The 20052-nt window shown below is 48.6% G+C and overlaps 1 protein-coding gene and 1 long non-coding RNA gene across 3 annotated transcripts in view; both read right to left on the reverse strand.

Moving 5' to 3' along the window:
- The window catches only part of LOC146009285 (uncharacterized), a 120402-nt gene extending 107749 nt beyond the window's left edge, over nt 1–12653 (reverse strand). The window contains exons 1-2 of the long non-coding RNA XR_014444635.1: nt 12482–12653; nt 7877–7990 (exon numbers count right to left, since the gene is read on the reverse strand). This is a non-coding gene — a long non-coding RNA (uncharacterized LOC146009285). The remainder of the gene's footprint in view (nt 1–7876; nt 7991–12481) is intronic.
- MGMT (O-6-methylguanine-DNA methyltransferase) overlaps nt 1–20052 on the reverse strand; it is a 360027-nt gene that overhangs the window by 242265 nt on the left and 97710 nt on the right. The window lies entirely within an intron of this gene.

Consider the following 20052-nt stretch of genomic DNA (forward strand, 5'->3'; position numbering starts at 1 on the left):
AAAATGGTACTCCTAGGTATTTCCTAGCACGGCGCCCATCGCATCGCATACCATAAGCCATACAATGGGCACCCGATGGTATACAATTTAAAATTGTATAAGGCATACAATGCCATACAATGCGATGCGATTTTAAATTGTATAAGCACCCTAATGGGTGCTTTCAATGTTAAATGCACCCCCACTATGAACGTCAACCTGAAGCGTGGCGAGCCCGCGAGGGGCGGCGGTACGCATCCTCTGACCTTTTCATACCCCCACAACCAGTTAACTTTAGATAGTGTGGCGAGCGCAGCGAGCCCGAAGCTCGGTGCGTCCACGAGGGGACGCGAAATGCATGTAAAGTAATACACGTCCGCTCGCCACGCTTCGGGCTCGGTGGCTCGCCACACTATATAAAATTAACTCCACGCCGACGTGGATAGTGGGGGTATGAAAAGGTCAGAGGACGCATACCGTCGCAGCTTGCCACGCTTCAGGCTGACGTTCATAGTGGGGGTGGCGTGGGGGTGCATTTAACATTGTAAGCACCCATTAGGGTGCTTATACAATTGAAAATCATATTTGGGGGACATTTAACATTGAATAAACCCATTAGGGGGCTTATACAATTTAAAATCGCATTGCATCGCTTGTGGCATGCGACGCGATGAAAAAAATGCCATGCGACTGAATATAGTGGGAGCCGTGCTAGGAAACAAGTACCCTTAAAATAATTTAATATTTTGTGCCCCTTACACCCCTTCTATTATACATTTGTTAGTATTTTGTGTAGACCCCTTTTATATTTTAACACCCCCAACCTTTATGCATTTACATTACCACCCCCTACATTTGTGCCCACCAACACCCTTCTCACTCCATTTATATATTAGGCCACTCACACTTCACCACTTATACACTTAGATCAGCCGCCCCTCACTATATGATTTCTGCCCCCCTATATTTTATGCCAACGTTATACACTTACTGGCTGCAGTGCCGCTGTTATGTAACTCGGGCAGTGCTGCCTCTGCACGCAACCCGCTGCCAGCACAAGCTTAGTGTAGAGAGGGTAAAGCACCGCAGAGCGTGCTGTGCGCCGGAGCCTCCACCCACCCACTACTCTGAACAACTACTTACAGCATGCTGAATTGATGACAGTTCGGTGCCTGCGGTGCTCGTCTCGCGGCTGCTCTTTCAGCAGCACGCAGTCAGGTGGGTGGAGGCTCCGGCGCACAGCACGCCCTGCGGTGCTTCCCCCTCTCTACTACACTGAGCTTGTAATACTGGCAGGCAGCAGCACTACTTCAGGAGTCGGCAGAGGGGTCGGAAGTCAAATAACAGAGGCTTCCTCCATCCTCCGCCCGCCGGCTCTTCCCCCACGCCACTTCATGCGATGCCGCATGATAAGCAACAGCTTAATGTTTACCTCCTCCTCCTGTGTAGGCGGCACCGGCCGCGGCTTTGGTACTTGTTTCCTATCTGGGAGCCCAGGTTTTCTACGTACGGCACCGTAATGAAATCTGATCGCATCGCATCGTACACATACACGATATTGAACGATGCGATGCGATGCGATTTGATTTCCCATAGGAAACAATGTGAAATGGCTCAATTTAGCCAAATTATCATAGGAACAATAGTAAATGGGCCAAAAACACCCCTGAACATTGAAATGTCCCCCCAAAAGTAGTTGACGCCACCCCGCCATCAACGTGAACCCGAAGCGTGGCGAGCGCAGCGAGCCCGCGAGGGGCGGCGGTACGCGTCCTCCGACCTTTTCATGCCCTACTATCCACTAGGGCGTGGAGTGAGAATAGAATAGTGTGGCGAGCGCAGCGAGCCACCGAGCCCGAAGCGTGGCGAGCGCAGCGAGCCCTGCGAGGGGACGCGGATACCTTCACAGTTATACGCGTCCCCTCGCGGGCTTCCCAGGTGTCCATGGCGACGCGGACACCTGGGAAGCCCGCGAAGGGACGCGTTTACCTGTGAAGGTATCCGCGTCCCCTCGCGGGGCTCGCTGCGCTCGCCACGCTTCGGGCTCGGTGGCTCGCTGCGCTCGCCACAATATTCTATTCTCACTCCACGCCCTAGTGGATAGTAGGGCATGAAAAGGTCGGAGGACGCGTACCGCCGCCGCTCGCCACGCTTCGGGTTCACGTTGATGGCGGGGTGGCGTCAACTACTTTTGGGGGGACATTCCACTGCTCTGTGGGTTTTTTGGGGGTTTCTGGCCCATTTACCATTCTTCCCTATGCTGATTTGGGTAAATTGATCCATTTAACATTGTTTCCTATGGGAAATCGAATCGGATCGCATCGCATCGCATCGCATCGTTCAATATCGTGTATGTGTACGATGAGATGCGATCAGATTTCTCTACGGAGAATAGCATGGTGCGCAATTAACTTAGCAGGCGCCCAGATAGGAAACAAGTACCGCGGCTTTTACTGTACGGCTGTGACTACAAAAAAATGGCTGCCATCCTCCTGCATGAGGACATGTCCAGGGACCAGGTAAATATGAGAGGGCCTGACTGATGCCAGTCTCTCATATTTACCTGATCCCTGGACATGTCCTCATGCAGGAGGATGGCAGCCATTTTGTTGTAGTCGCAGCCGTACACTGAAAGCCGCGGCTGGTGCCGCCTACACAGGAGGAGGAGGTAAACAATAAGCTGGACCACCCGGCGGCCCGCAGCAGTACTCAATAGAGCAGCCCGGGGGGCACATGGCACCCTGCCCCCCGGCCCAGCCCGCCCCTGACCGCGATGGACGCGATTTTCACTTTTACCGGCAATTGAGCTTGTTAAAGTCAGAAAATCTGGTCCATTGCGTCCATCGCATGCCTTAAGTACCTTAACTTAAGGCATGCGGTGAACCCCAATGGGCGCCGTGCTAGGAAACAAGTACCATATATATATATATATATATATATATATATATCAAAGAGTATACATATGTATATCAAGGCGATTTACTAATACCCCTTTTCCACCGACCTAAAAAACATGCACCAACCAAGGATTTTGCCAGTGGAAATGGTGACTAGGTAAAAATTCCCTGGAACTCAGGTTTTTCGACCTGGGCAGGGGAGGCTGGCCATTGTGCAGATGCTCCCGATTGCTGCTTGTCCACCACTGACAGCCCTTCCCCCGCCGGTGCCCACACACCGCAGACCCACCGCCTCTGACCCCCCTGTTGGTGACACCCAATGCTGACCTCCTGCCGATGCTCCCCTCCTGTGCTGCCCTGCTTTTCCAAATTTCCCATTTTAGTAGAAAAGGAGTCAACCCAGGAAAAACCCAGAAAAACAGGGCAAAGGAAATGGGGAAATGGGAAGGACATCCACCTAAATCCCAGGTCAAAAATCCTGTGTGTCAGGACTGTGGTGGAAAAGCAGTATAAGTGGAACTAAAAACATGAAAGGTCCAGGAATTGGCCACTCATGGATCACACAGGCTCTTTGGCTGTTGGACTTCAAGCCTACATTTCACCTAATTGAGGGGATACATACAGATGACTGGCGGTCAAGATGCTGAAGCTCAAAATACAGACACCAGCATCCCAGAAGAGGGAATCCTGACACAGGTAAGGTAAAAATACTTACCCTTCCCCTGTTTGACCCCCACCCCCCCTTTAACCCTCCCTAATAGCTGCCTAAAGGCCCCCCTTGAACCACCCGGGAGCTTCCCAGGCAGCAGGATCACATGCAGTATATCCCATATCGCGTTCCCATTCCCCGCTTCCTGGAGGCTGCCCTTGTCGGAGGTCGGACCAGCAAGCAGGTCCGATCTCCAATCTGATGCACACGGGATGCGCATCGGATGTCAAACACATCATATTTGGACACTTTCCACTCGATTTTTCGTCCCAATCTGTCGGACTCAGGTGAAAAGTGGTCAAATCAGACAAGTGTATGGCCAGCTTAACGTTAACTCTCCCCCTGCAGCCTATCCCTAACTCTCCCCGCTAGTGCCTAAACCTAACACCAACCAAAACCTAATGCCATCTCACCGCAGCCTAATCCTAATCTTCCCCTCCCAGCAGCCTAACCGTAACTCCCCCTTACTAGTGCCTAAACCTAATCCTCCCTTCTACAGCCACACACTACCCCAGACCACCTACTTCCTGATCAGAATGCTATTCAATGTTCTGGCACCAGTGTTTTGACAGTAGTCAGGATGCTGGTGTCTGTTTACTGTATGCTGACATCCTCACCGCATCCCGTCTAGATAACCTCATTCACAAGTGTCCCAGTTTAAAGGGACAGTATGATAATCCTATTACGTTAGACTGGACAGTTCAAATGGTAAACCATATAACTCCAAGAGATATACAGGGCCGGATTTGTGACTAGGCCCGTGAGGCACGGGCCTACGGGCGGCAGCTATTAGGGGCGGCATGGCAGACTGCCTGGCCGTGTCTTAATAGTCATCACTGTGACCAGTCCAGGCAGAAGCAGCATGGCGGAGCCGTGTGGCATTGGTGCGCAGCACCCTTATCGCCGGCCGCGCCGCTCATCACTCACCGCTGCCCGTTTGCTCAGCCTTGCAAATTAAATAACTGTCAGTCCCACGGCATAGCCTGGAGGCACCGCCGCTCACTGTCTTAGGCTCACTGACGCCCGGCGCCCATTGGCTATTATACACACACAGCTGATTGGTGCTGTGTATAGAATGGGCGGGGACAGCTGAGCCGAGCGGCGCGCCCGTTCTGTCAGTGTGCGTCTGTCACTGTGTGTGACATTATTTCTGCCCCTCCTGGCCTCCCGCCGCGTACGGACCATACAGTGGGCAGCAGCAGACAGCATCTGAAGGATGCTGGCTGTAAAGAGATCAGTGCTCCGATGTTTAAAGTATATAAAAATGCCTGGTTGATGAGGAATCCCAGTGAAAGCAGCTGAAAGACGCTGCTGCAGGAGAGGGGACTGTTTTTTGCAAGATAAAGGTAGGGAAAGCCATGACCCTATATCAGTGGTGATTAAATACTTTTTTGTATGTTTTTTTTTTTTTTTTTTAGTGTGTTATCTATTTGTGTGCGATTAATAGGTAATATATAATGTATTTTACAAGCAATACCCTGGCAGTAATATGTATTTGTAAATCTTTATATACAGTATTTGTATTATTTTTATTCATATTTTTGGATCAAATCAATTTCTATTCATATTGTCATTTATGTGCTTCCATCTTTAAATAAATAATATGAGTGAGGGCAGGCACTGTGCCCACTGAAGCTGCAACCCAGGTAGTGTAGGGTGACGATACTGTGTGCACTAAGGCTGTTCCGCATAGCCAGGCACTGAGTTGTGCCATGTGGGGACCACGAATGCTTTCTGTAATATGGATCTGGCTATTTCACTGTAAATCATGAATTAGGATTGAGTTTAGTGCACGACTTGTGGTGACATGCTTAGCCGGCCGCACCAATGCTCATCTTGGAGAGGCTGTCTATCTGGTCAGTCCCAGGCAACCAAAATTTCTGATGGCAGCCCTGGGAGGAGCGGACAGGAGCCGTGAGGCAGTGGGCATTACGGTGTGCCATAATGTGCAATGGGCATGATGATATATATCATAATGTGTACTGGGCATTATGGTGTGTGGAATAATGTGGAATACACATTACTATAAGAAAGAAAAATTACTATGAGGGGGGTGGCAAAACATAGCTTTGCTCTGGGCACCATGTTGCCTAGCTACTCCTCTGCACACAGGACGCTGCCAGGAAGTCCGCCACGGAGCTGCTGCTGCAGAAGCTGGCTCTGGCCTGGGGACGAGGATAGGGGCCACAGACTGAGGGTGGGAGTAGAGAGGCAGGGTCGATGCCTGCTGGGTGAGAGTGCGTGCCTCAGGGTTGTGCTAGCATCAGCTCAGCAGTAAGAAGGGTCTCTCCATCCACTGGGACGGAAAGGGTTCTGGACTTGCGACTGTATGTATTTAATTTGACTGTCTGAGCTTGCTGCCTGTGGTCATATATTTATATTATATAACCTAATAATATATATGTTAAAATAGGGGGGGGGGGACAAAAAAGTTGTGCCTAGGGGCGGCCTGACCCCTAAATTCGCCCCTGGAGATATATAGATAGATAGATAGATTTGAAATCACCGCTACAGACAGAGATAAAAAATCAGCCTCATCTCTGCATGTTATACAATAGGCCGCTACAGTATATCTGGATACTGACTCATTCCGTCTGTGAGTGGTTCTCGATGTGCCCAGAGGGTAGGACTCCATAAATGGATTGGCTGATTGGGAGTAATTAGCATGCATACGTTTTGTCACAGTGAGGAGCGACAATGTTTTTTTTGTGTTTCCTTGACATATTCCATTTAAATGTCACAACGCTCGGTGCAAATTGTGCCGACTGAGTATGGTAATGTGTCAATCAGGGGAGAGAGGGCACATTTTAGACAGGTTGAAGTGTCTTACGGCGAAGAAACAAAAAAGGTCTCTAGCTACAGTACAGCATTAAACCCATATGAAGACAGCAGAAACGCTTAACTCTTCTATAGATAGCATTGTATGCGTGAGGGCCGGCGGTTTGTGCGAGCGGCAGATTTGGCTTCTAGACTTGGCTGCTAAAACCTCACACACATTACTCTGTAGCTGAACACGTTTTAACATCACGTCGGTGTGGGAGAGAAATGAAAGGTTCATCATCACGGCTGCTAATGAATATTACGAATTTTGCTCTGGTCTCATCTCAAACTACCGACTTCAAAAACTGAATGGAAAAAAACAAAGGAACAAAAATCCCAAAATATGCTAATTGATTTCTGACTACAGTGAATTAAGAAGGGGCATTGCCCCCATATTATTGTAAGCAGGGCCGGCGCTACCCACTCAGCAGCTCCTGCAAAGCAGGGAGGCGCCATGCTGAAAAGGCGCTGTCTCCCTGCCTGCTCTGCTAAAGCTGCCTCAGCCCTCACTGTCACTGCGACCTGCACGCCTGTCTGACAGCGGGCGGCAGTATGGAGAGGCTGAGCAGCACACTGCACCGCGCACACACTGTCCTCCTCCTGCGACCTGCCCCCTCTTCCTCACAGACACTTGCGCTGAGGCATGTAGCACTGTCTGTGAATGCCTGGATGACATGTCATGTCCGGATCCGCCACCTACCCATTGCCAGGGGCGGATTGGGAATTAAAACCAGCCCGGAAAATATCTTGAGGCAGCCCCGGGGGGCGGGGAGGTAGGATGTTGCGCGCCGCAGGCGCACCTAATTTTTTTGGGGCGTGGCCTAGCAATATGGGGGTGTGGCCTTTTTAAATGAGGTCACGCCCCATTTTTGATGCTGTGGGGCATGGCTAGTGGCTCTGAGCTGCTGGCTATGTCCCCGGCAAGGACAGAGAGAGTGACAGCAGACAGAGAGTGACAGCGAGGACACAGAGAGAGCCACATATGTATATTGAGCATCACTGTGTGTGGCAAATGTATAATGGGCATCACGGTGTGTGGCCTATGTATAATGAGTCTATTATACATAGGTCACACCGTGATGCCCATTATACATATGCCATACACCGTGATGCTCATTATACATAATTGAAATGTCAGCTGAGAGGGGAGCATGAGTGCGTTCAGCACTACGCTCTCCTCCTGTCCCTGTCTCTCATCATCAGTAGTTCAGCTGCTAGCAGCCAGTGGTGGGTAAACGGTGCTGCCAGATGGTGTGCCCACAGTGCAAATGCACTGTGGGCAAGGCACAACTGGCACACAGATAGTTTCGTCCCTGTGTGGGACACAGATCAGGCTGCTTCTGCCTCCACCATACACATTATTATGTTTTTCACTAGTGTTTAATGACAGGGGGCATGTGTTGGTGTTGGTGCACTGCCCTCCCCTAAAACAACCACTGTCTGCCAAGATAATGATCTTTCTTTTACTTACCATGTTCTTGGTCTTCTTTCTTCTCCTTCTGTCTTTCTCTTTTTCTTATCCTTCTGTCTTTCTTCTCTTTTCTTCTCCTTCTGTCTTCTAGGGCTCCTCGCTGTATGCTCCTCACTGAATGATGCAAAATGTTATGAGGTGGGAGGGGGTCTCTTTTCAAGTGTAAAGGCCCCCCTCCACTAGTGCACTTTGGAATGTTTAATCCGATGCAGAGCAATCAAATTAAATCAAATTAAAATGTAAAATGGAGGTAGAATCTACCTTCATTTTACATTCCCTCTCCCCCAGGACCCAGATAGCAGCATATTCTACCAGGTACCAGCATCTTCTACATTCATACATACTACACCCACTGCCGCTCTCATTCATACATTCTACACACACTGCCACCTTTATTTATACATATTACACACACACACACACACACACACACACTGCCGCCGTCATTTATACAAACTACACACAAAGACACCGTTGTACATACATACTACACACTGCCACCCTCATTCATACATACATACATACTACACACACACACTGCCGCCATCATTTATACAAACTACACACACTGACGCCGTCATACATACATTCTACACACACTGCCACCATCATTTAAACATACTCCACACACTGCCACCCTCATTCATACATACTACCAGCGCTGCAAGTATGGCGGTACGGGGTGGTACGGCGTACCATTAAAAGAAATACTGCCGGTACCCCGTACCGCCATAACAAATCTGCCCCAAAGTGTTTAATGCGCATGCGCGCATATGTAAGTGGCGGGGGGGCGTGGTTTTCGCCGCCCCGCCACAGCTGATTGCTTTCGGAGCGGAGGGGAGGGGAGCGCATTGCGCTTCTCTCCCTCCCCTCCCTGTGTCACTCAGACTAGGCTGTCAGGCGACAGCCAATCAGCGCTCGCGGGCTGGCAGCCAATCAGGAGCCAGCCCGCGAGATAGACAGAGCCAGGCAGAAGAGACGGGAGATGCGCTCCCTCCCCTCCCCTCCCCAGGGAAGCAGAACAGCGGGGGACTATAGGGGGGAGAGGACCTGACTGCCCCGGACACAGCCAGCACTGGTGAGTTGTGCTGCTGTGGGGGCATTTATGTGTGGCACTGTGGGGGCATATTATATCTGGCACTGGGGGCATATCTGGCACTGGGGGCATGTGTGTGGCACTGTGGGGGCATATATCTGGCACTGGGGGCATATGTGGGGCACTGTGGGGGCATATGTGTGGCACTGGGGGCATATGTGTGGCACTGGGGGCATATCTGGCACTGGAGGCATATGTGTGGCACTGTGGGGGCATATGTGGCACTGGGGGCATGTGTGTGGCACTTTAGGGGCATATGTGGCACTGGGGGCATATGTGTGGCACTGTGGGGGCATATCTGGCACTGGAGGCATATGGGTGGCACTGTGGGCATATGTGTGGCACTGTGGGGGAATATCTGGCACTGGGGGCATATGTGTAGCACTGTGGGGGCATATCTGGCACTGGGGGCATATGTGTGGCATTGTGGGGGCATATATCTGGCACTGGGGCACTGTGGGGGCATATCTGGCACTGTGTGGGCCTATTAGTAATGGGCATCAGTTGTGCGGTGTAATGAGCATTATGGTGTGGGGAATAATGTGTAACGGGCATTATGGTATGGGTCATATGTATTGGGTGTGTGACGCGTAACAGGCATTACTGTGTAAACTTTGGCCGTGTGCCTTTGGCGTGCAATATTCCAGCCACTCCCCCTAGTGTCATATGACCACGCCCCTGGTCACACCCCCTGACCACGCCCATTTTTTGCCGCGCGGCACAGTACCACTAAGACCTTTTTCCTACTTGCACCACTGCATACTACACACACACACACACACACACACACTGCCGCCGTCATTTATACAAACTACACACACTGACGCCGTCATACATACATACATACTACACACTGCCACCCTCATTCATACATCCTACACACACTGTCGCCCTCATTCATACATACATACTACACCCACTGCCACCCTCATTCATACATCCTACACACACTGCCGCCCTCATTCATACATACATACATACTACACCCACTGCCGCTCTCATTCATAAATACTACACCCACTGCCGCTCTCATTCATAAATACTACACACACTGCTGCTCTCATTCATACATACTACACACACTGACGCTCTCATTCATAAATACTACACACACTGCTGCTCTCATTCATACATACTACACACACTGACGCTCTCATTCATAAATACTACACACACTGCCGCTCTCATTCATACATACTACACACACTGCCGCCATCATTTATACATACTCCACACACTGCCGCCCTCATTCATACATACTACACACACTGACGCTCTCATTCATACATACTACACACACTGACGCTCTCATTCATACATACTACACACACTGCCGCTCTCATTCATACATACTACACACACTGCCGCTCTCATTCATACATACTACACACACTGCCGCTCTCATTCATACATACTACACACACTGCCGCTCTCATTCATACATACTACACACACTGCCGCTCTCATTCATACATACTACACACACTGCCGCTCTCATTCATACATACTACACACACTGACGCTCTCATTCATACATACTACACACACTGACGCTCTCATTCATACATACTACACACACTGCCGCTCTCATTCATACATACTACACACACTGACGCTCTCATTCATACATACTACACACACTGCCGCTCTCATTCATACATACTACACACACTGACACTCTCATTCATACATACTACACACACTGCCGCCATCATTTATACATACTCCACACACTGCCGCCCTCATTCATAAATACTACACACACTGACGCTCTCATTCATACATACTACACACACTGACGCTCTCATTCATACATACTACACACACTGACGCTCTCATTCATACATACTACACACACTGACGCTCTCATTCATAAATACTACACACACTGCCGCTCTCATTCATACATACTACACACACTGACGCTCTCATTCATACATACTACACACACTGCCGCCATCATTTATACATACTCCACACACTGCCGCCCTCATTCATACTTACTACACACACTGTCGCCATCATTCATACTACACACACACACACTGCCGCCGACATTTATACAAACTCCACACACTGACGCCGTCATACATACATACATACATACTACACACTGCCACCCTCATTCATACATCCTACACACACTGTCGTCCTCATTCATACATAAATACATACATACTATGCACACATGTAGGAAGTGGTGCTTCCTCCTGCACCCACAGGAGACGGCGTGCACGAGAGGCAGATTCCTGGCACGATCAGGAAGCTCCGGGTCCGCCGCTGTATCCGGGTCCGACCTCGGCTGCCTTCCGGAGACCCAGCAGCAGCAGTGCTGCAATAAGCCCCACCGCCTCTTCCTACCGCAATAACTTCCCTCCCAGTCTGCCCGGCAGTACACGGCCCCCCCCTCCCCATCTGTCAGCAGGAAGGGGGATGACGGGAGCGAGGGAGTTCCCATGGGCGGAAACAGACAGCTCCACTGAGCCGCGGCGCTGAGTAGACAGGGGAGCAAATAAAAATAAGTAAATCAGAAGAAAGTACCTGGTATACACATACACACACACACAAATATATATATATATATATATATATATATATATATATATATATACTTCCCTGAGACCAAAAATTATTATTTCTGGCAGTGCCACTGCCATTTACCTGCCTCCTTTGGCCGCCCTCAGACCTGCTGCTGTCTGCCTGCTTCTAACGCTGCTGCTGACAGTCGGCTCACCTGCTGTTGCTCGAGTCTTCAGCTGCCGGGTGGAGGGGGAACGGGCGCTGGGAGGTGCAGCGCGCGAATGCGCAGCAGCCCTCCCGCGGCCATTTTTTATTTGGGCAAAGTGCCCCTTCAAATGAGTTGTGGGAAATGGGCCAGTTTTCCATTGGGCCAATCCGCCCCTGCCGGAGCCTGTCTATTCAATGCCACCTCCGAACTGGGGCAAATGCAGAATTTTGTTGGGTGGGGGAAGGGGGGGGGGGGGTTCTGTGCATGTATTGTATGTACTGTACATCATTACACACACACTTTTGTACACAGACATACTGTACATACATGCTGTACATACATACATGGCATACTTACAAAAACATCACACATACTACACACTACAGACACAGACAGCACATATATACACACTTCAAACACACACACACACATTAGCATAAAAAACATGACGCAACATATACATCCAAGCATACATAGTATACAGTACATACAATCATCAACACACATAGCATATACACACATTACTTAAACATATCATATACATACATACATACAGCATATACACATGGCATGCATAGACACAGCATATACACACTGACACACACAAAGCATAACATAGCACACATATACAGCATGTACACAGACACACACATATGCACACATCATGTACACAATCACAATGACACATATAGCATACAGACACACACACTCCCCTCTCAATATCAGGAGAACAAATGCCAGCATAGTAACAAAGCCAATAACAAAGGCATTTAACACTCACCCCTTCCCTGCTTGCTTCAGGTTCTAAAGAAACTTCCTTCCTGCATCCCCCTGCCACATGGAGTACAGCCTGAGAGGAGCTGAGCTGCACGCTGAATCCACAGCTAGCTCCCCCTGCTGTCAGCCAGCAGCACAGCAGTAAAAAAAAACTCACTACGAGGAGGAAGCCGCCCGAAGCTGTCAGCTCTGTGAATCGGGCTGAAAGCACCGCGGGAGGTGCTGCGTGCGGCCGCACATGCGCACCAGCCCTCCCGCGGCCATTTTTAGTTTGGTCACAGCTGAGGCCGGCCGCGGCCATCTTTGATTAGAGTACTTTGCTGCGGCCGGTAACCGCGGAGATGGCGGTTCGGTGGGCCGCGGCCCAGCCAGGAGTGGGCGGCCGCTACAACTTTAAAATGTGCCGGCCCACCGGGAAACGGCCCGGTTTCCCGGTGGGCCAATCCGCCCCTGCCCATTGCTCCCTGCGCCTGTCAGCTGTCAATCAAATGACGAACAGGCAGCAGCGCTGCCTCCCCTTCCTTCCCTTTTCTCAGTGTGCTGTGCCAGTGCCACTGCCAGTCCTCTCCTCCCCTCTTCTTCCATCTCCTCGTTGTCTTCCCTCCTTTCCCCCTCAGTCACGAGTGCTGCACATACTGTACAGTACTTTTTGTACTGCTTTCGGGTTCGCATCGCACACACATTGCATGCATGCCGTGCGATGTGATCTAACCCATAATGTATGCGATTCTCGCAGCGTGTATGGGCACCTTTAGTGCCTGCAACATTTTGCGGACACAGCACTGAGATGGTGTATGCAAAATGTACAGTACATGTACATGCACCCGAGTTCCTCCATAGGATCGCATGTTGCATACACTCCCACAATCAGGCTGCAGCTTGTTGCAATGGCAATGTGAAAGGGCGCAAAATGTATGGTTTGCAGGAGGGCGCCGGACACCCTAGCACCAGCCCTGATTGTAAGTAAAGTACTTCAGAATACAATTCAGGAGACAAGACAAAATTTCCCCCGAACTTACCCACTTACATGTCTGGTGTACTGAACAGGGGCATCACTTATCCTTATGACACCTGATGCGACTCGAAAATGGGGGGGGGATAACGTGCTGCCACAAAGACTTCTGCAGCTGCAGTGCTGGCTTCTACACAGTGACAGGAGACAGGTGCTGCACATAATTTTACAGTGCAGCAACCAGCTACTGTTATTAAGCAGGAGACAGAATTTTGGTGTCACCAACAAAAAAGCTGCAAAAAGCAGCCCAGTCTCAGGACTTCCGGGTCTGCGACCAGGGAGTCCCTCTGCACATGCACAGAGTGATGGCGGCAGCCACCGGACATACTGGGAGGATTCCATGATGGATCCCTCAACCAGCACTGCAGAGTGAATACCATAGACTCCTATAGGGTAACTCTTCGCACCGAAACCCCGACGTGCATGGGTTTAGTACATTGGGAAATTTGTTAAAAATGAGGTTTTACTGCAATCTACCAATCAGAATGCAGGAGAGGGCAGGCCTACGCTAATTCACCCTACTCATCCCCTCTAGATCTGCCAATGCCATCAAGTCCACGCATCAGCCCACATACGCCTATTACTCAGGGAAGCCATCAGGGGGGGAACTGTGGGGAACTCTAGTCCCAGGCCCAAACAGAAAGGGGGCCCAGAACTGCTCTATCAAGTATAGTTTGTCATAAACAAAGTTCACATTTCCCATGAAACAATGTAGAGGTGGAGTAGTGTGGTCAGTGCTGTGGACACCAGAGGCCTCAGACACGCCAGGGGTTTGAGAAGGGGAAGGAGGGCCCTGACTATTTTCTCCGTTCCGGGACCCACAATTTCTGATGGCAGTATTGCTATTACTAATCATATTTATAGTGTGATCATTAACAAACACAATTGTATACTTACCTGCAGGAAGCAGTTACCCCAGGGATGCCTTCACTTCAGGGTTTGTGGACTGGCAGTAGAAAGTACCAAGCCTTGGAGTCTGATAAAGTGGAGAAAAGACCAACCAATCAGCCCCTAACTGTTATTTTTCAAGCACAGCCTGTAACATACAGATGGGAGCAGGCTCGGCGTACCAGCCGCCACCCTGTGCCGCCCATGCGGCAGAGAAGCTTGCGCTCCCCATTCCCGGCAATGGACATGCGAGCGAGCAAGGCACGCGACGTTCGCACGTCCACATGCACGCCAGATACAGGCGGCTCGCAATGTACCAGCAGCAATGAGAACAGCCCAATCTGTAGGCCCTAATTCAGGTTAGTTTGCTAATGGACAAAACCATGTACACTGCAGGTGGGGCAGATGTAACATGTGCAGAGAGAGTCAGAATTGGGTGGGGCATATTATATATATATATATTGCAGTGTGAAAATAAGGCAGCCAGTATTTACCCATCAAAGAAACAAAATAACTCACACAAATCTAACTCTCTCTGCACATGTTACATCTGCCCCCCCCCCCCCCGCAGTGCAGCATGGTGTTGTCCACTAGCAAACCAAATGTGCTTTGCAAACTAACCTGATTGGCTGGTACTTTATCTTTCTCTACGTGATCATTCCCCAAAGTTTAGTACAGCTCCTCCTTTGTCACTTTTAATAGAACGGACTCTGTACTTTCAAATTGGCCTTTAAAGCAAACAGTAGAGACTCTATCGCCGCATTACCTTTATATAAAACGCCATCGTGGCACAAATTTGAAAACAAAAAAAGTTGAAGCCGCTTTGTCATTAAACACGCGGCTTCAATGTATTCTGCACATTGTGCACAATGAATAGGAGCACTGAAAAGTAAGCACGCCCATAAGCATACTCTTAAGACCTTCTTATTTTATGAGACAGTAACGCACTACATAACAATCCCGTTAAGGAAGCACTCAGCTCGTTTGCTGCTGCAATTGAGATCCATGACCTGTAAAATAGGCAGTATGGTAAAGCATAAACATATGAACTTTATGATTGATTTAAGACCGTCTCGAAAACAAATGGTAGAAACGTTTTCCCGCAGAAAGAGTCAAATACAGTATGGAGCGGTTCTGGGAGATTATACACTCTACAATGTGTAACATATGATAGCATAATAACTGTTAGTATTATTGATTTAATTTTCAAAATCTGATGTGATAATCACACGTTTGCCATTCACAGGGCAGGGACAGAATGACTGTGTGTCAGTCCAAGAAAAGACCCAGCCAGAAATGAGCACCAGATCTGCTGGCTGTTGTAAGCACTGAAATTTAATGGGTGAATCAGAGGGATGGCAGATCGGCTAAACAGGATTCCAAGCGGGGAATGCGGACACAAGAATGTTAAATATTAAGCCTGGTGAAGTGATAAAGGGGAAAGTGATAACAAAGCAGCCAATCAGCTTCTTTTTTTTTAAATTCAATGTTTTTTATTGACATTTCTTTTTTTTTTTTACAAGCAAAATCAGCTTCTTACTGCCATGTTACAGGGTTTTAAAAATGACAGTTGGGGGCTGATTGGTTGCTGCATTATCTCCGTCCACTTTATCTCTTCACCAAGATTAAAATATCTACCCAAGTGTTAGTTACTGTACAAATGCAAAATGAACTAAGTCAACAACATAATGGTTTACTTTTTTCTCTTTTAAATTCCCTAAATGACAAATGGAATCCGCACCGCCACCTCGTTCCACAAGTTTTCTCAGAGAAGATCCACTCTGGTGAAAAAAAAATTCTCGTTCACCACTTAATTAAAAGGGCGTGAGAGAGGGAGGACAAAAGGAAGACCCCCTATGGGCCATCCCACTCACACTTCTCCGACGCAGCCACAGCTGAGACCAGTTATGCATACTTGACTGCTTTCTAGAAAGCTGCAAAAGACTCATTATGTTTTGGGTAGTCCCATACACCGTTGTAAAAGTAGGTGGATCTATTGCATCCTAGTGAAGAGAGCAGGATGCAGCGATAATACCGGTATTCATGATAGTATACAGAGGGGGTTGGGCTAAATGATGCAAAATAACCACATCTACAGGATTGTGGAGGTTAAGCACAAGAGGTGGGGCATAATGGCGCGTTCATTTGGCTCCACCCTCTGAACTGACCAGCTGCATCTCCTCTTGGGGATTCTCTTGAAGAGAACCGAAAAGGTGGTAATTATGCAGTTATATAAGCACACCATCAGATGAGAATGCAACACCGCTGTATTTGTAAATGGCTACAGAGCAAATCCGGCCACTGTGTATCAAATCTTTAAAACTTTGGTAAAATGGGTCCAACACCTTAAAAATGACTATGTGCTGCCCTTGGATTGTGTACTGTTTAGAGGACATAAAATGCCAATTCCAAGTTCATAAGGAACAGGCAACCAGCTTAGCATTTCCACAATACAGTCATACAGCCTTCGTAAACATGAGAAAACCATAGCATTTTACAAGACCTCAGGGCTGTGTGCTATTATCGTACTCATCTGTACTTCCAAGATTCAAAGATGGAGAACCCCTTTAAACTGTACTTGTACAGTACCTATAGCACAACGTATAGGCCATTGTACCTATAGGACAACGTAAGATTGCAGTTACAGTTGGCTGTACACTTTGTAATATTGGCAGTTGGCATGACATGTCTGCAGTCATGGCCCCAATCCCAATACTCAGAGCAACAGGATCATGAAAATCTACACTGGCAAGACTGTTTAGATGAGGATTACCATTGGCTTAAAGGGAGTGGATCATGGGGTCAATGGTAATTAGGTCAAGAGCGTCAAGATCGATGCCTAAAAAGTCATCATACAAAAGATCGACACTTCAAAAAGGTTGTCATGGAAAAGGCCAAAAGATGAAAAGGTTGACGTATTTTTCACTTTTTTTTGGAGTAATTGTCGACAACTGAGCACGCAGACCCACAATTAGTGTACCGTGTACACTTGCAAAGGTTCGGACTGAAAAATTCCACAAAATGAGCAAAATAGTATAAAAACCGCATGTTGACCTTTTCCTGCATTGACCATTGCGATGTTGAGCTTCTGTTTGACCATTTGGCGTCAATCTAGACATCTCTGCGTATTGACCTATTCAGTCATAATACTTAATGTGCAAAAAATTTAAATGGAGAGTTGCTCACGTCCATCTTGCTCAAGAGGTTTAATCATACCTCTGTCCTGATCTTCAAAAGATTGTCACATTTTTGGGGGGATGGTCCTGCTTCCTACCCAAGGGCTGGCAGTGACTCCTTGTGGTGGGGCGGCAGTTGGGAGACTCCTCTGCCCGGTGCTGCAGAGCAGGGAATATGCGCATGACCCAACAGTGCCGAAAATGGGAGCGTTGTGTTGCGGGAGCATCACTGGTATAGGCCACACCCAATGCCACTAGGCCATGCCCTACAACTTTAGTTGTTAGGAGGTATGGTTTAATCATGATAGTACCCAATCCATTACCGGCAATAGATAGCCCGCCGATCCATGATGACGCATGTTATCTGGGATCTTATCCCGGATCTCATGAGTTATCACTGGAACACGGTACCCTTTTCGGACCAAAAAAAGAGGCCAGTACCTGATAATAAACATCTGTCATATATTGTTCTATCAGCCCTTTTTTTGGCGGGGTGAAGTTGCATAAGGGCTAATGGGATACCTCAAGTGTATATAACGGGCACATTATTAGCCTACATCAAGTACATGTTCTTAATAGAAAGGCTGTATTTATTGAAAAAAATCAAAAATGTGTCCATATATTTCAGACTCCAACATTTAGTAAAGTCAATAACCGCAGCCAGTCCACCGGACGCCTGTAGCCCTCACCGCCAGTAACTGCAGCTTATTTACTATCATCCTTTCCTATGACCAGCATTACAATCCCACAATGGGATTTGCATCATCTTTAAAAAGAAAATGTGTTTCTAAGCTATTTGCAGAATGGAATATTGCTGGACTGCAGAAATATCAAACTGCACCAACAGAGAAAAACATTCCTGTTTTATTACTGTCTTAACAATGCGGAGTCCAGGCTGCTCGTCTCATTGACATAAGTAAGCACATTTGAAATATACTGCAATATAAGGGGTATTAAAACTGCTCAACGTAAACAGTTTGCAAAGTACAGGGCTCATTTACAAACATTACAGGGTGAGGAGTGAGAATATATCAGAGACAATACAACTTCCTATTCCCGGGTCCATTTCTGCAGAGCAAACGCAGCCTTGAGCTACTCTTTACTTTAAACCTTTTAATGAGACTGGTGCATAATTGGATCTTCCTGACAATACGCTACCCTACAGCACATGTAATGAGTCTCGGAGTCCTGACACTTGTTACTCAAGTCAGATGGAGAGTCAAAGCTATTTTTTTTTTTTCTCCAGGAAATACCCTTAATGCTGTAGGTCTGTCTGCAAGCTGTGAATTTATTCTACAGTTCAGTGGGGTATTCAATCGATTGTTTGGCACCTGATAGGCAGGGCCTGATTAACCAATAGGATGATGAGGAGCGCTGGGTTTTTGGGGTGGGGTGCAGCTGAAGTTGGGGGTCGAGCAAGGTCTTGTGTTATATCCCCAGGGAACTGTGGCAGCAGCGGTGCCTGCTGGGATAGCCGGTGTGACACGCTAATTCAAATTCAAATGAAAATCCGTTAAAGTAGCAAACCCAGAAAATGCACAAATGATACGGAGCAAGCAACATTTTAAGATACTCCTTAGTCCATCCATTACCTGTACTCTACCCTGCAATAGAGCCCATCGCGGACACCTTATTCAGGTCCGTACGGTTGCATGCGAGCGTGATGTTTTAGAAATACGCATGCGCTGGGTGCGTGTAACCACAGCGAACCAGATTGTTCGCCGTGTGCAGGCACCCAACATTGCGGACGGTGGGTGGGGCAGTGGTGGGCCGGGGGTCTCGCCTATGGGAACGCCCTTTGTTTCATGGGCATTCCCATGGAAATCACCTGGTGACGTGGGCGCCATGGGTGGGTACCTGACCTCACCAGATGTCAGCTGCCTGCCCACTTCATTCGGAATGTGCACGCACATCAAAGGTTGCTCTGATTAACCTTAGATGTGTGTGTCTTTCCACATCATTCGAGAGCCGGCGACCATGTCAAACCACTTTGGGATAAAGGACAGGGCTCCAGCATTCTTGTGGGGCCTACACACATAGCGAGTGTGCAAAGCAATCTTAGTGATGCTAGGTAGCTCAGCACACACAGTGCTATGTGCTGAGCAAGCTGCCAGCACCAGTGTTCTCCGCTGAGAGAACACAGGCGATGACTAGATTTAGGGTTATTGCCCGTTACTCTACCAGCGATAGCGACGAGCGGGACCGCGCATCACTATCGCTACGGCCCCTACACATACAGCGATGTAGGGTCATTTTCTAAGCAATCTCCGCCTCCTCTAGCATCCTCAAAAACGGTCTGCAGTAAGGGGGCAGCCATTTTATGTGTATCACATTTTGTTATGGCAGCAGGAGCCGGGAGATCAGGGAGACGGAGAGCCGGAGCGCAGACTGATTCGCCGGCGGCAGGTTCCGGGCAGACGCAGCGGGTAACAATAGCATCGCAGCCCCCCCCCCCCCCGACGCCCTCACCTTCCAATCGCCACCGCGGGGCGATAGTTA

This window comes from Crinia signifera, chromosome 6 (genome assembly GCF_055691185.1).
Source record: "Crinia signifera chromosome 6, ASM5569118v1, whole genome shotgun sequence".
Classification (NCBI taxonomy): domain Eukaryota; kingdom Metazoa; phylum Chordata; class Amphibia; order Anura; family Myobatrachidae; genus Crinia; species Crinia signifera.